The 14363-nt window shown below is 38.2% G+C and overlaps 1 protein-coding gene and 1 long non-coding RNA gene across 9 annotated transcripts in view; one reads left to right on the top strand and one right to left on the bottom strand.

Annotated features, from left to right (window-relative positions):
- Window positions 1-14363, top strand: part of LOC137638353 (TATA-binding protein-associated factor 172-like) — a 271385-nt gene that overhangs the window by 213007 nt on the left and 44015 nt on the right. The window lies entirely within an intron of this gene.
- The window catches only part of LOC137638354 (uncharacterized), a 475922-nt gene continuing 470170 nt past the window's right edge, over window positions 8612-14363 (bottom strand). For all 3 annotated transcript variants that reach the window (XR_011044100.1, XR_011044098.1, XR_011044099.1), the window contains one exon: window positions 8612-9462. This is a non-coding gene — a long non-coding RNA (uncharacterized lncRNA). The remainder of the gene's footprint in view (window positions 9463-14363) is intronic.

A 14363-nucleotide genomic window follows, 5' to 3' on the forward strand; every position in this document is an offset into this window, starting at 1 on the left:
ATCGCGATGACCACATTTATACCCATAAAACGACTCTATGCTGTAGTCTAACACAAAATCTGACACCGAAAAATTTCAAGCATTATCTCTGACCCCGGCCCTTACTCGTTTCGGACCCCAAAAATAGGGTCCTTTTTCAATAAAAACTCATATATCTTCTATAATTTTAGCCGGAGAGCAAAAATATGCGATGACCACATTTATACCCATAAAACGACTCTATGCTGTAGTCTAACACAAAATCTGACACCGAAAAATTTCAAGCATTATCTCTGACCCCGGCCCTTACTCGTTTCGGACCCCAAAAATAGGGTCCTTTTTCAGTAAAAACATATATCTTCTATAATTTTAGCCGGAGAGCAAAAATATGCGATGACCACATTTATACCCATAAAACGACTCTATGCTGTAGTCTAACACAAAATCTGACACCCGAAAAATTTCAAGCATTATCTCTGACCCCCGGCCCTTACTCGTTTCGGACCCCAAAAATAGGGTCCTTTTTCAATAAAAACTCATATATCTTCTATAATTTTAGCCGGAGAGCAAAAATATGCGATGACCACATTTATACCCATAAAACGACTCTATGCTGTAGTCTAACACAAAATCTGACACCGAAAAATTTCAAGCATTATCTCTGACCCCGGCCCTTACTCGTTTCGGACCCCAAAATAGGGTCCTTTTTAAATAAAAACTCATATATCTTCTATAATTTTAGCCAGAGAGCGAAAATATGCGATGTCCACATTTATACCCATAAAACGACTCTATGCTGTAGTCTAACACAAAATCTGACACCGAAAAATTTCAAGCATTATCTCTGACCCCGGCCCTTACTCGTTTCGGACCCCAAAAATAGGGTCCTTTTTCAATAAAAACATATATCTTCTATAATTTTAGCCGGAGAGCGAAAATATGCGATGACCACATTTATACCCATAAAACGACTCTATGCTGTAGTCTAACACAAAATCTGACACCGAAAAATTTCAAGCATTATCTCTGACCCCGGCCCTTACTCGTTTCGGACCCCAAAAATAGGGTCCTTTTTCAATAAAAACTCATATATCTTCTATAATTTTAGCCGGAGAGCAAAAAATATGCGATGACCACATTTATACCCATAAAACGACTCTATGCTGTAGTCTAACACAAAATCTGACACCGAAAAATTTCAAGCATTATCTCTGACCCCGGCCCTTACTCGTTTCGGACCCCAAAAATAGGGTCCTTTTTCAATAAAAACATATATCTTCTATAATTTTAGCCGGAGAGCAAAAATATGCGATGACCACATTTATACCCATAAAACGACTCTATGCTGTAGTCTAACACAAAATCTGACACCGAAAAATTTCAAGCATTATCTCTGACCCCGGCCCTTACTCGTTTCGGACCCCAAAAATAGGGTCCTTTTTCAATAAAAACTCATATATCTTCTATAATTTTAGCCGGAGAGCGAAAATATGCGATGACCACATTTATACCCATAAAACGACTCTATGCTGTAGTCTAACACAAAATCTGACACCGAAAAATTTCAAGCATTATCTCTGACCCCGGCCCTTACTCGTTTCGGACCCAAAAATAGGGTCCTTTTTCAATAAAAACTCATATATCTTCTATAATTTTAGCCGGAGAACGAAAATATGCGATGACCACATTTATACCCATAAAACGACTCTATGCTGTAGTCTAACACAAAATCTGACACCGAAAAATTTCAAGCATTATCTCTGACCCCGGCCCTTACTCGTTTCGGACCCCAAAAATAGGGTCCTTTTTCAATAAAAACTCATATATCTTCTATAATTTTAGCCGGAGAGCAAAAATATGCGATGACCACATTTATACCCATAAAACGACTCTATGCTGTAGTCTAACACAAAATCTGACACCGAAAAATTTCAAGCATTATCTCTGACCCCGGCCCTTACTCGTTTCGGACCCCAAAAATAGGGTCCTTTTTCAATAAAAACTCATATATCTTCTATAATTTTAGCCGAAGAGCTAAAATATGCGATGACCACATTTATACCCATAAAACGACTCTATGCTGTAGTCTAACACAAAATCTGACACCGAAAAATTTCAAGCATTATCTCTGACCCGGCCCTTACTCGTTTCGGACCCCCAAAAATAGGGTCCTTTTTCAATAAAAACTCATATATCTTCTATAATTTTAGCCGGAGAGCGAAAATATGCGATGACCACATTTATACCCATAAAACGACTCTATGCTGTAGTCTAACACAAAATCTGACACCGAAAAATTTCAAGCATTATCTCTGACCCCGGCCCTTACTCGTTTCGGACCCCAAAAATAGGGTCCTTTTTCAATAAAAACATATATCTTCTATAATTTTAGCCGGAGAGCAAAAATATGCGATGACCACATTAATACCCATAAAACGACTCTATGCTGTAGTCTAACACAAAATTTGACACCGAAAAATTTCAAGCATTATCTCTGACCCCGGCCCTTACTCGTTCGGACCCCAAAAATAGGGTCCTTTTTCAATAAAAACTCATATATCTTCTATAATTTTAGCCGGAGAGCAAAAATATGCGATGACCACATTTATACCCATAAAACGACTCTATGCTGTAGTCTAACACAAAATCTGACACCGAAAAATTTCAAGCATTATCTCTGACCCCGGCCCTTACTCGTTTCGGACCCCCAAAAATAGGGTCCTTTTTCAATAAAAACATATATCTTCTATAATTTTAGCCGGAGAGCAAAAATATGCGATGACCACATTTATACCCATAAAACGACTCTATGCTGTAGTCTAACACAAAATCTGACACCGAAAAATTTCAAGCATTATCTCTGACCCCGGCCCTTACTCGTTTCGGACCCCAAAAATAGGGTCCTTTTTCAATAAAAACTCATATATCTTCTATAATTTTAGCCGGAGAGCAAAAATATGCGATGACCACATTTATACCCATAAAACGACTCTATGCTGTAGTCTAACACAAAATCTGACACCCGAAAAATTTCAAGCATTATCTCTGACCCCGGCCCTTACTCGTTTCGGACCCCAAAAATAGGGTCCTTTTTCAGTAAAAACATATATCTTCTATAATTTTAGCCGGGAGAGCAAAAATATGCGATGACCACATTTATACCCATAAACGACTCTATGCTGTAGTCTAACTCAAAATCTGACACCCGAAAAATTTCAAGCATTATCTCTGACCCCGGCCCTTACTCGTTTCGGACCCCAAAAATAAGGTCCTTTTTCAATAAAAACTCATATATCTTCTATAATTTTAGCCGGAGAGCAAAAATATGCGATGACCACATTTATACCCATAAAACGACTCTATGCTGTAGTCTAACACAAAATCTGACACCGAAAAATTTCAAGCATTATCTCTGACCCCGGCCCTTACTCGTTTCGGACCCCAAAAATAGGGTCCTTTTTCAATAAAAACATATATCTTCTATAATTTTAGCCGGAGAGCAAAAATATGCGATGACCACATTTTATACCCATAAAACGACTCTATGCTGTAGTCTAACACAAAATCTGACACCGAAAAATTCAAGCATTATCTCTGACCCCGGCCCTTACTCGTTTCGGACCCCAAAAATAGGGTCCTTTTTCAATAAAAACTCATATATCTTCTATAATTTTAGCCGGAGAGCAAAAATATGCGATGACCACATTTATACCCATAAAACGACTCTATGCTGTAGTCTAACACAAAATCTGACACCGAAAAATTTCAAGCATTATCTCTGACCCCGGCCCTTACTCGTTTCGGACCCCAAAAATAGGGTCCTTTTTCATAAAAACTCATATATCTTCTATAATTTTAGCCGGAGAACGAAAATATGCGATGACCACATTTATACCCATAAAACGACTCTATGCTGTAGTCTAACACAAAATCTGACACCGAAAAATTTCAAGCATTATCTCTGACCCCGGCCCTTACTCGTTTCGGACCCCAAAAATAGGGTCCTTTTTCAATAAAAACATATATCTTCTATAATTTTAGCCGGAGAGCAAAATATGCGATGACCACATTTATACCCATAAAACGACTCTATGCTGTAGTCTAACACAAAATCTGACACCGAAAAATTTCAAGCATTATCTCTGACCCCGGCCCTTACTCATTTCGGACCCCAAAAATAGGGTCCTTTTTCAATAAAAAACTCATATATCTTCTATAATTTTAGCCGGAGAGCAAAAATATGCGATGACCACATTTATACCCATAAAACGACTCTATGCTGTAGTCTAACACAAAACCTGACACCGAAAAATTTCAAGCATTATCTCTGACCCCGGCCCTTACTCGTTTCGGACCCCAAAAATAGGGTCCTTTTTCAATAAAAACATATATCTTCTATAATTTTAGCCGGGAGAGCGAAAATATGCGATGACCACATTTATACCCATAAAACGACTCTATGCTGTAGTCTAACACAAAATCTGACACCGAAAAATTTCAAGCATTATCTCTGACCCCGGCCCTTACTCGTTTCGGACCCAAAAATAGGGTCCTTTTTCAATAAAAACTCATATATCTTCTATAATTTTAGCCGGAGAGCAAAAATATGCGATGACCCACATTTATACCCATAAAACGACTCTATGCTGTAGTCTAACACAAAATCTGACACCGAAAAATTTCAAGCATTATCTCTGACCCCGGCCCTTACTCGTTTCGGACCCCAAAAATAGGGTCCTTTTTCAATAAAAACTCATATATCTTCTATAATTTTAGCCGGAGAGCGAAAATATGCGATGACCACATTTATACCCATAAAACGACTCTATGCTGTAGTCTAACACAAAATCTGACACCGAAAAATTTCAAGCATTATCTCTGACCCCGGCCCTTACTCGTTTCGGACCCCAAAAATAGGGTCCTTTTTCAATAAAAACTCATATATCTTCTATAATTTTAGCCGGAGAGCAAAAATATGCGATGACCACATTTATACCCATAAAACGACTCTATGCTGTAGTCTAACACAAAATCTGACACCGAAAAATTTCAAGCATTATCTCTGACCCCGGCCCTTACTCGTTTCGGACCCCAAAAATAGGGTCCTTTTTCAATAAAAACTCATATATCTTCTATAATTTTAGCCGGAGAGCAAAAATATGCGATGACCACATTTATACCCATAAAACGACTCTATGCTGTAGTCTAACACAAAATCTGACACCGAAAAATTTCAAGCATTATCTCTGACCACGGCCCTTACTCGTTTCGGACCCCAAAATAGGGTCCTTTTTCAATAAAAACTCATATATCTTCTATAATTTTAGCCGGAGAGCGAAAATATGCGATGACCACATTTATACCCATAAAACGACTCTATGCTGTAGTCTAACACAAAATCTGACACCGAAAAATTTCAAGCATTATCTCTGACCCCGGCCCTTACTCGTTTCGGACCCCAAAAATAGGGTCCTTTTTCAATAAAAACTCATATATCTTCTATAATTTTAGCCGGAGAGCGAAAATATGCGATGACCACATTTATACCCATAAAACGACTCTATGCTGTAGTCTAACACAAAATCTGACACCGAAAAATTTCGGGCATTATCTCTGACCCCGGCCCTTACTCGTTTCGGACCCCAAAAATAGGGTCCTTTTTCAATAAAAACTCATATATCTTCTATAATTTTAGCCGGAGAGCGAAAATATGCGATGACCACATTTATACCCATAAAACGACTCTATGCTGTAGTCTAACACAAAATCTGACACCGAAAAATTTCGGGCATTATCTCTGACCCCGGCCCTTACTCGTTTCGGACCCCAAAAATAGGGTCCTTTTTCAATAAAAACTCATATATCTTCTATAATTTTAGCCGGAGAGCGAAAATATGCGATGACCACATTTATACCCATAAAACGACTCTATGCTGTAGTCTAACACAAAATCTGACACCGAAAAATTTCGGGCATTATCTCTGCCCCGGCCCTTACTCGTTTCGGACCCCAAAAATAGGGTCCTTTTTCAATAAAAAACTCATATATCTTCTATAATTTTAGCCGGAGAGCGAAAATATGCGATGAGCACATTTATACCCATAAAACGACTCTATGCTGTAGTCTAACACAAAATCTGACACCGAAAAATTTCAAGCATTATCTCTGACCCCGGCCCTTACTCGTTTCGGACCCCAAAAATAGGGTCCTTTTTCAATAAAAACTCATATATCTTCTATAATTTTAGCCGGAGAGCGAAAATATGCGATGACCACATTTATACCCATAAAACGACTCTATGCTGTAGTCTAACATAAAATCTGACACCGAAAAATTTCGGGCATTATCTCTGACCCCGGCCCTTACTCGTTTCGGACCCCAAAAATAGGGTACTTTTTCAATAAAAACTCATATATCTTCTATAATTTTAGCCGGAGAGCGAAAATATGCGATGACCACATTTATACCCATAAAACGACTCTATGCTGTAGTCTAACACAAAATCTGACACCGAAAAATTTCGGGCATTATCTCTGACCCCGGCCCTTACTCGTTTCGGACCCCAAAAATAGGGTCCTTTTTCAATAAAAACTCATATATCTTCTATAATTTTAGCCGGAGAGCGAAAATATGCGATGACCACATTTATACCCATAAAACGACTCTATGCTGTAGTCTAACACAAAATCTGACACCGAAAAATTTCGGGCATTATCTCTGACCCCGGCCCTTACTCGTTTCGGACCCAAAAATAGGGTCCTTTTTCAATAAAAACTCATATCTTCTATAATTTTAGCCGGAGCGAAAATATGCGATGACCACATTTATACCCATAAAACGACTCTATGCTGTAGTCTAACACAAAATCTGACACCGAAAAATTTCGGGCATTATCTCTGACCCCGGCCCTTACTCGTTTCGGACCCCAAAAATAGGGTCCTTTTTCAATAAAAACTCATATATCTTCTATAATTTTAGCCGGAGAGCGAAAATATGCGATGACCACATTTATACCCATAAAACGACTCTATGCTGTAGTCTAACACAAAATCTGACACCGAAAAATTTCGGGCATTATCTCTGATCCCGGCCCTTACTCGTTTCGGACCCCAAAAATAGGGTCCTTTTTCAATAAAAACTCATATATCTTCTATAATTTTAGCCGGAGAGCGAAAATATGCGATGACCACATTTATACCCATAAAACGAATCTATGCTGCAGTCTAACACAAAATCTGACACCGAAAATTTTGGGGCACTTTCTCTGACCCCGGCCCTTACTAGATTCGGACCCCAAAATAGGGCCTCTTTTCAATAAAAATCTCATATATCATCTATAATTATAGCCGGACAGCAAAAATATGCGATGACCACATATATACCCATAAAACGAATCTATGCTGCAGTCTAACACAAAATCTGACACCGAAACTTTTGGGACATTTTTTCTGACCCCGGCCCTTACTTCATTCGGACCCCAAAAATAGGGACTTTTTTCAACAAAATCCCATATATCTTCCATATTTTTAGCCGGACAGCGAAAATATGCGATGACCACATTATACCCATAAAACGAATCTATGCTGCAGTCTAACACAAAATCTGACACCGAAAATTTTGGGGCATTCTCTCTGACCCCCGGCCCTTACTAGATTTGGACCCCCAAAATAGGGCCTTTTTTCAAGAAAATCCCACATATCTTCTATAATTTTAGTGGGACAGCGAAAATATGCGATGACCACATATATACCCATAAAACGAATCTATGCTGCAGTCTAACACAAAATCCTACACCGAAACTTTTGGGACATTTTCTCTGACCCCCGGCCCTTACTCGATTTGGACCCCAAAAATAGGGACTTTTTTCAACAAAATCCCCATATCTTCTATAATTATAATCGGACAGCGAAAATATGCGATGACCACATTTATACCCATAAAACGAATCTATGTTGCAGTCTAATACAAAAATCCTACACCAAAAAATTTTTGGACATTTTCTCTGACCCCGCCCCTTACTAGATTCGGACCCCAGAAATAGGGACTTTTTTCAACAAAATCCCCCATATCTTCCATAATTTTAGTCGGACAGCGAAAATATGCGATGACCACATATATACCCATAAAACGAATCTATGCTGCAGTCTAACACAAAATCTGACACCGAATATTTTGGGGCATTCTCTCTGACCCTGGCCCTTACTAAATTCGGACCACAAAAATAGGGCCTTTTTTCAAGAAAATCTCCTCAGTTACCTCGCCACCTTTCCCCCTCGAAGCGTAAACGCTAGGTGGGGTGCAGATAGCCATATGGCGTGTTAATGCATGCGTCCTCTCTTGATGTACGATATCCTAGAGGGAAACCTTTAGGGTACTCGCGCCAGAAGTTAGAATTCTTTGAAACCTTTAGTTTAATTCTCTGGGAATATCCAATGTAGTCATATATACCCTTAGGAAGCTACTGAAGGAACCTTCTATCAGGACGACATGGCTTGAGCCCAAAAATATACACATAAAACAACTATGCAGCAGTTCAACACAATATCTAAAAATTTAAAACTAAATTAATAAAGTTTTCCAATCGTTGGATTTTCATTGACAGATAAAAAAAAATTAACATTGAAAACCCACATATTTTTGGTCACATTTAAATCGTTATCTTGACAGAAATTTTCACAACTCAATTTACAAAATTTATGACAATGTATGAAACTTAAATTACAGTGTATACATAATAGAAACAGCTCCAATTTTACATTGCAATCTTCTGAAGCCTAATATATGTATTAGAGGGAACAATAATATGATTCCCCAAATTAGATTTTTTACAAGATTTCAATCCTAGTTATTGACATGGATATATATAGGCCTTAATTGATTCATAACTAAATTTTAGTCATCAACTATTCATTAAAGCAATTTGTAATGGGAATTTATTGTATAAAAACTAAATTCATGAAGCTAAAAATTAAAAAATTTAGGTAAATGAGTAAGCTCGCAATATAACTTGGCACACCGTCCAAGACAAAACGTGAACTAGATATTTAAAAGTTTTAAAGTGGTCTATCTACTCAATGTTCAAAGACTCTATATATGAAGTACAATAGCTGGCAGAGAAATAACTTCAGAACAAATGGCCAAATAAAGAAATTTATCGAGCGTAACCTTCAATCATGAATGTGACCCTCAGAGGAGAGGCAACCGAGGTTTAAAAATGGATCCCAAATGATGGACAATAGTTAACAGCAGCCAGACAAAAAATCTCTAAACAATGCACAGGAACATATATTAGAACACAATCCATTAGGGAATGAGGACACTGCGAGGATATTAAAGCACTGGTTAGAATAGCAAAGCTAAAAACCTAAAAGATGTTTTAGAAGTTCCACTTACTCTACTCTGCTCCAACTGAAGGACTTGACCAAGAGTGTCCATAACCCAAATGTGCTTCATCCGTTTGGTTGAAAGCCTCCCAGCATTAACCTGAAAGTCAAAGGTCATAATAGGAACTCACAGAAAATTACTAATCAAGATTTATTAAGTACAAATTTAGTACAGTTTTCGGTAATTCTTAAGAAATGATATATTTCTAATAAATCAGTAATTCTTAAGCAATAATGTGTGTTTAAAAAATAAGCTCAATTGGAAACAAAAGTAGGATATTTTATTAAGATATTCTATTAAGTAAGATATTTTAAGACGCAAAAAGAAAGTTACCTTAAGCCCTAAAAGTATATATCCAAAGCCCCAAAAGTAAGATATTTAACCACCCAAAAAGTAAGATTTTTAAAGACCCAAAAAGCCAGATATTTAAGCCCTCAAAATAAGATGCTTGAACTCCCCACGAGTAAGATATTTTAAGCCCCTAAACTATTAGGATAATTCAAGCCACCAAAACTATGATATTTAAAGACCCAAAAATTATGATATTTCAAGAACAGAAATTAGGATATATCAGGACAACAACAAAAAATCGGGATATCTTAAGAACTTGTAAAATGATGTGCTAGAGCTCCTATGTCAAGTTTTTACATTTAAATTCACACAGAGGCCTCACTACCCACATACGATAGGAATTTAACTTTTTAAATGATTTACAGCTCCACACACTAACCTGAAAACTTTTGCCAAAAAACCAAGTTTGATATAACAAATTTGTAAGTAAGTATTTCTCTTAGTCTTCAAACCTGGAGCTATTTATAGGGGTGTAAGTCATTTGTATTTCTCCTAGTCTGCAAACCCGGAGCTATTTATAGGGGTATTCATTTGTATTTCTCCTAGTCCAAATCCGGAGCTATTTATAGGGGTGTAAGTCATTTGTATTTCTCCTAGTCTGCAAACCCGGAGCTATTTATAGGGGTATAAGTCATTTGTATTTCTCCTAGTCTTCAAATCCGGAGCTATTTATAGGGGTACTGTATAAGTCATTTGTATTTCTCCTAGTCTCAAACCTGGAGCTATTTATAGGGCTATAAGTCATTTGTATTTCTCCTAGTCTACAAACCCGGAGCTATTTATAGGGGTATAAGTCATTTGTATTTCTCCTAGTCTTCAAATCCGGAGCTATTTATAGGGGTACTGTATAAGTCATTTATATTTCTCCTAGTCTACAAACCTGGAGCTATTTATAGGGCTATAAGTCATTTGTATTTCTCCTAGTCTACAAACCTGGAGCTATTTATAGGGGTGTAAGTCATTTGTATTTCTCCTAGTCTACAAACCTGGAGCTATTTATAGGGGTGTAAGTCATTTGTATTTCTCCTAGTCTACAAACCTGGAGCTATTTATAGGGGTGTAAGTCATTTGTATTTCTCCTAGTCTACAAACCTGGAGCTATTTATAGGGGTATACTTTCGGCGTAGCTGAAAGACAAGCCATGATAATTTTAGTAAGGGATAACTACCCCATCCACTAGTTAGAAGGTGGGGGGTGGGGTAGACTGGCTACTCCGCTCACTCACACCTCTCGGCTGAGCAACCACTTTGCTTTATGGCAGGACTTCTCAGGGACAGGGTGGCGGGCCAATTTCTATAAATAGCTCCAGGTTTGTATACTGGGAAAAATACAAATTACAAATTTGTTATTTGTTCCGGCGTAGATACAAACCCTCCGCTATTCATAGAGGTGATTTACAGTAGGGTCAATATATGGAAAATAACCCCTCAACCCCCAAAAAATTTTAACAAAAGGTTTCTCAACTGATTCTGGTAGGTTTTAATGTACTTTTTAACATACTAAAACTTTACCAAACTATGACCCCCGGAAAAGTGATTTTTTCAAGATGGTGTCCAAGATGGCTGCCGGAACCTTTGAACAATCAGTAGGCCTACTCTAAAACTATCAACTCAAATTTGATGATCTTGGTGTCTATTCCTACACTTTTTGGGGCAAAGAACACATCAAGATAATAAAAAATGATATTGGCCTATTATGTGCCAATGTTTTTGGGGTAGAGGTGACATTTTCCATATATTTGACTGGATCTAACTGCATATTTAATTCGCATCTCTCTCTATTTCTGATATGATTCAACAATGAGTGCATGCACAGTCAGTCAAGCTTCTTGTCTAATCTGCAAGGAGGAGATCAAGAATTCCAGTGATAACTGGGTTGCAATTCAGTGGAGGGGGGTAAAAGGAATAAATGATGCCAGTGTAAAGTGGAAAGACGATCTTGTAGTTGAAGCTGGTATGAAAGTGCATAAAAGCTGTCGTCAACGGTACATTAACGTTAAAAACATTAAAAGCCATGCTGCAAAGAAAAGCATGCTTTTGTGTCAGGAAAGAGAGCCACAAGATGCTAAAGTGGAGCTTTTGATAGTACAAAGGACTGCATATTCTGTGGATGTACAATTGATTTGGACAAGGGACACTTTAGCTGGGCATGCACGGACAAATTTGTGGAAACAATTTTGGAGGTCTGTGAATCCCATTCAGATGATTGGGGACTGACTATAAAGGGCCCATCGCATTGAATACCATTTACGAGATTTACATGCAGCAGATGGCCTTTATCATCATTCATGTAGTAGAAATTTCAGGAACCTTAAGTCTGTGCCTTTTGAGTTCCAGCATGCCCCTTTTGCCAAATCCAAAAAGCAAGGGCATCCTAAAGATGAAGATAAGTATAGAGCATTTCAGAAAATGTGTGCTTACCAAGAACTGAACAGTGAGGAACAACTAACTGTGACATCTTTAAGCCTCATAATGAAAGGTTGCCTCTCCAATCCTGATTCTGAACCCTAGGACAATTACAGTTTGAAAAAGCATCTTAAAGAGAGCTTTAAGGACTCAATCATATTTTCTGAAGGAGAAGGCTTGAACGACATTGTCACTAAGAGAGAACAAACATCGCAGATTCTGAGATCACATTACAAAGGAAAGTGTCAGGAAGATGATGAAGAATCTCAAAAACGTGCTGTTATTGAAACTGCCGCCAGATTAATCAAAAGTGACATCAAGTCTCAGGTTTCCACTATGAAGAATCATTATCCAAGTAGTGAGGAGTTAAAGCTTGATCCAGCGCTCTCATTCATTCCAACTAGACTGCGAATAGCACTGGAAACATTGTTCGCTGGGAAAGACACAAGACGCAAGGTTGCTGCAGTTGGTCATGCCATAATTCAGGCAGGTCGCCCACGAGCTGTGAAGATTGGTCCTGATCGTACCATTGAACCTGCCCTTCTGTTCCAGCGTTTCCATGTCGTGTCAAGATCAGGAGATCTTTCCCTTGAAGAGGTTTTGACATATGAGCTAAGCCCATATCCTCCAGCCCTTTTTGAGACCAGGAACATTCTTCGAAAAGCAGATAAACCTCTGCTTGCTCAGGCAATTCGAGACCATGTTGCAGCTATGTCAAATGAGGCTGTGATTAACTCTAACCCTAAACCAGATTATTATGTGCTTGATGGAGGCTCTTTGCTCCATCGTTTACCATGGAAGAAAGGTGACTTATATTATACCATAGCTGAGTCTTATGCAGACTTCACTGTGAGAAATTACGGACAAGCAACAGTGGTGTTCGATGGATATGGTGAAGGACCCTCTATAAAAGACAACACACATCTGAGACGAGGAAAAAACCTGCACCCTATAATTAGTTTCACAACAGAAACAAGAGTTTTCAGGCAAAAAGGAGGACTTTCTATCTCGTGACAAAAACAAGACAGACACGAATTCTCTTATCAGCAAAGCACTAACTAGAAGGGGATGCCATGCCATTCAGTCACCAGGTGATGTAGATGATGATATCGTTAAGGCAACTATTGAACTATTACACCACAACGTTGGTTGGTGAGGATACAGATTTGCTGATCCTGTTCCTTCATTATACCAGAACAGACAATGAGACCATTTACTTCCGTTCTGATGCAAGCAAACAGTCAAGCGAACACAAAGTATATAACATTAACGTGTTGAAAGAAACTCTAGGAGATGATGTATGCACCGAGTTACTCTTAGTACATGCCTATTCAGGCTGTGATTCCACTTCAAGGATTTTCGGCATTGAAAAAAAGTCAGTCTTCCGGAAATTAGTGAAATCTGATCCTGTCATGAAGTCCTGTGCGAGTGCATTCACCCTTCAAAACAAATCTCAAGAGGAGATATCAGATCTTGGCAAAGAACTAATGGTTGATTGCTTTGGAGGAAAGTCTAATGATACACTATCATCACTGCACCATACCCTTTTCGCCAAGAAAGTGGCAACTGCTGAGGCATTTGTCACTCCTGGAAGGTTTCCCCTAACATCAGCAGCAACAAGTTTCCATAGCCAACGTGTGTACTCCCAAATTATGGTATGGATGGGAAAGGCAAGTGAAATGAACCCAATTGAATGGGGATGGAAACTCGAGAATGATCAGTTAGTTCCAGTTATGACCCGAAACAATGCTGCACCAGACAAACTCTTGAAAATTATCCATTGCAGCTGTTCAGAGGGATGCAGATTATCTCGATGCAGCTGCAGATGTTATGGACTCCCTTGCACTAGTGTATGTGGCCCTTGCCAGACTGAAAAATGTAACATCCAAACAACACTCGAGAGGTTGATACTGAGGAGGAGGAAGACACTCAAAATCGAATCTCTAAAACTTGTTCTATGCAGATAAAAGTGTTATTAACTAATGTAACCAAGTACTTGAAATATAATGCTCTGTTGAGTGTAATTAGGATTTGATATAATTAGATTATATTAACATGAGTACTGTAAGTTAACAACCCTATATTAGACGTTCATAATTAGTTTACTATCATTATACCTCTAAGAATAAATTCTTTTATCTATTGCTTGTTGTAAGTGTTTGTGTAGAAGGTGATAGTGTACATCTGAAGGTCAAGAATCCAATTTTATAATGATTTAAGTGCTGAATGATATTCCTAGTTGTC

The sequence above is a fragment of the Palaemon carinicauda genome, chromosome 3 (genome assembly GCF_036898095.1).
Source record: "Palaemon carinicauda isolate YSFRI2023 chromosome 3, ASM3689809v2, whole genome shotgun sequence".
Taxonomy (NCBI): Eukaryota; Metazoa; Arthropoda; class Malacostraca; order Decapoda; family Palaemonidae; genus Palaemon; species Palaemon carinicauda.